A 3,923-nucleotide genomic window follows, 5' to 3' on the forward strand; every position below is an offset into this window, starting at 1 on the left:
GTTTATACAGTAGTGATATTCTCTGTATGCCAACCCCTTTTCTTTTTCCTAAGACTGAGGTATAGGTAGGTCTAAAAAAAGCAAAAAAAAAGAGTCAAATCGCACCATCTCTATAATAAGTAAATGCCTTTTTTTTCTCCTGAGGTTGTCGGAATTATTCGCAATAAAATATTGGCTATAATTGAGAAGGTCTTATCTGATTAGAGCGAAAAGTACCCGCGGAATTTTTACTCTTATAACGCGAATTGAGTCTATTCGATTCACTCTTATGAAGCAACAAGAAAAAGAGATCACTCGAGGATCCAATATAGACCGAATCCATTCTTTTTCGAAATCGATTTCGAAAAAGAACTACTAATCCTTAACTTTTCGAGGAATCCTTCATGAGTGGTTGTGAATGACTGACTTTTTCAATCCTTTCAACCTTTGTTCCGTAGGAGCAAGTCAGAAAGGTTGAGAAATAGAACCATCTGATTTGATTCGTTCCCAGCTAATTTAATTCGCTGGAGAGATAAGCCTGTGGCTCTTTCCATTGTGCAAGCAAGATTGGTTGGATTAGCTCACTTTTCCGTGGGTTATATATTCACTTATGCAGCTTTCTTGGTTGCCTCAACATCAGGCAAGTCTGGTTAATTTAGTTTGTTTTTTTGGAAAAAGGAATGATAGTTACTTTTTTCTCTATAACAGGATTCTTAGTTTCTCGTTGGGTTTCTTCAGGACATTTTCCATTAAGTAATTTATATGACGGGGAGAACCAGCTAGCTCTGGGTTCGAGTGGCATTTCACCCCTAACCACAACTCATCCACTGATTCTTCAACATCAGTCGGTTCGGACCTCTGCAAGGGCTCCGGTGTATAGAGAGGGCCTCACCGTTTAAAAGGGAACCATAGAAACGATGGAACCCACTATTTTTTTAGTATTATTAGAATGAATTTGTTATTTCGAGTATAGAAGATGGAATTAGTGATATTTTTTTGTTTATAAACTCCCCAGGCGGTTGGCTAATCTCAGGAATGGCTATTTTTGATACGATCCAAACGGTGACTATACACCGGAGCCCTTTCTTTCATCAAAAAGTATTACGAACTTGTATAGTTCACATTCTTTGGCTCTACCTATCCATTATAGAGTAAATAGCTCTTTTCACAATAAGAGTTATCCATATAGTGACGGTATTTGACCCAGTATCGAATACTGGTAATAATATCAGCAAAAGAACGTTCTCCTGTGCTTCCAGACATGCTGAACTCCCAAATTTTTTGATTCAGTTCGCCAGGTTGTCTCTTGCCTGCTCATGGATTCAGCAGGCAGTTTAAAAGGTTGACCTATTTGGGAATCTCCGGATCTATGCTTATTTTCAACTCCTCGAAGCATTTCGTCGCTTGCTACACCCTTCCTCGTCTCTGGGTGCCTAGGTATCCACCGCAAGCCTTTCCTCTTTTGAACCTCGCTATTAACGTTAAGGCTATGCCATCCTAAGGTGCTACTAAATGGAAGGATCATATCAACGTCCATGAATGTGAAATCATAGATCGAACTGCCGAATTGGCAAAATTCGGTGCATAACATTCTTGCAGAATATATAGCTTTCCAATTAAAAAATAGAGTTTCATTCCGAAAGGCAATGAAAAAAGCCATTGAATTAACTAAAAAGGCAGATATAAGGGGAGTAAAAGTAAAAATTGCGGGTCGTCTTGGAGGAAAAGAAATTGGACTTACTCCCCCGCCACGAGCGAACAAGAATGGATAAGAGGCTTGTGGGATTGACGTGATAGGGTAGGGTTGGCTATACTGCCGGTGGCGAACTCCAGGCTAATAATCTGAAGCGCATGGATACAAGTTATCCTTGTTGACGATTCTTTACTGCGACAACATCTAGGGTTCCTCGAATAATGCGATATCTCACACCGGGTAAATCCTTAACCCTTCCTCCTCTTACTAATACTACAGAATGTTCTTGTAAATTATGGCCAATACCAGGTAGTGAAATAGAACGTGAAACCGTGCTGAGCTCCCAAGCAGTGGGAGGGAAAAGTGATCTATGACCGCGTGCCTGTTGAAGAATGAGCCGACGACTCATAGGCAGTGGCTTGGTTAAGGGAACGGAACCCACCGGAGCATCCAAAACCAAAGGGTTTTTCTGGGCAACAAACAAACAAATAATAAGATTTTGGAATAATATGAATTGATTTTTCAAAAAAGAATTCCAATTATTTAATAATTTGGATTCTTCTTTGAATGTACTTTTATGTGTCGAATTACTTCGGTACAATATGTATATGCTACATAGTGGGTTCTCATCCTTCAAAGACTACGAGTGTAATAGGAGCATCCATTGACAAAAGGATCACCCTAAGATGATCATCTCATGGCTATTGGGAACGAATCAAATCAGATGGTTCTATTTCTCAACCTTTCTGACTTGCTCCTACGGAACCAAGGTCGAAAGGATTGAAAAAGTCAGTCATTCACAACCACTGATGTTAGCTGCTGTTGAAGTTCCAGCTATTAATGGATAAGGTTTTTCTGCTAACATATAAGAATTTTTGAAGAAAGAAAAGACAAAAATACCCAATATCTTGTTCTAGCAAGATATTGGGTATTTTGAATCTTTTTTTTCTGCTTAAATATCCCGCGAGATGCTTCAAAAGAGAATAAAAATTATTCTAAGAATAAAGAAAGAGTATAAAACAAATGGAAAATGTCGGCAAAGTAAGGGAAAACCTCTGAAAGAATTTCCATATTGACCTTGGACATATAAGAGTTCCGAATCGAATCTCTTTAGAAAGAGGATCTTTTGTCGCATGATAGCCTGCTCCAGTCCCCCAATTCTTGACTGAAAGGGACACCAAAGGCCTCTGCCCTCCCTCTCTATCTATCCAAGAGATGGAAGGGCAGGGCTTTTTTTGGTTTTTTCATCTTTTCATCAAAGAGTTGAACAATGAAGATAGATGGCAAGTGCCTCATCGATTTGATCAGGCCGTGTAGGAGATACCTCATACTCTAAATGCACATTCGACAAGTGTTGTGTTGGCTAAAACTGTTCCCCTAAACCAAGGGGTCCTTCTGCCTCCTTTCCTGCAACTGGCACGCAAACATAGCCAATGAGACATCTATGAAGCTTCAATGGATACAAAGGTGTACCAAATCTTCACACATAGTATTTGGTTTGTATATCTATTGTTTTTTGTTCGATTGACGGCTGCTCATTGATTGTGTTGTTCTCTTAAATAGTTTGGATCATTTAGCATTTTTGGAAATTATAATAGTTGTATATCCAATATGAAGATAATATTATTTTGCATGTGTTTCTTTTCTGTTAACTGATGTCAAGATGAAGGGAAAGATACAACACTATGTAATATATATGTACATATATCAGAAGCACTTGTGTTTTTAATTAGTGAAATATGAATTGCCTATTTCAATTGCCATTAGTCAACATTACGAAATGCTTGAAGGTTTCAATAGAATCATTGCCCCTAATAAGAAATTGGAGATGGTCCAGAACAAGGATTTTCCCTATCTCCAAGGATATTAGCTTGATATGTAGTGCGCCAATGTGGTTCTGTAGTAGCAGTGTTCATACAATATTGTTCACATGCTTCTCTTAATAAAACAATGGTTGGATTCCATATTAATTTGTCATATCTTGATGTAGATAATAGTTGTTTTGCAAAAAAAAAAAATTATGGTATATTTTTTCTTTATACTTCCAGGATGTCATTACTCAACCCATAGGATTGGGAGTTATTGAGGGACTTCATGTCATACGTACGTCATGTACCTACTTCTCTTCGCACGTAGGCAGCCCTCCCGTCGCGGCGGGCGATGGATCATGGTGAACATGTTGTGATCAGGCTGATGTGACCGGCGTCGTCTCATGTCGACTGCACATCGGTTCCAAACAAGGCGATGCACC

This window comes from Hordeum vulgare, chromosome 7H (assembly GCF_904849725.1).
Source record: "Hordeum vulgare subsp. vulgare chromosome 7H, MorexV3_pseudomolecules_assembly, whole genome shotgun sequence".
NCBI lineage: Eukaryota > Viridiplantae > Streptophyta > Magnoliopsida > Poales > Poaceae > Hordeum > Hordeum vulgare.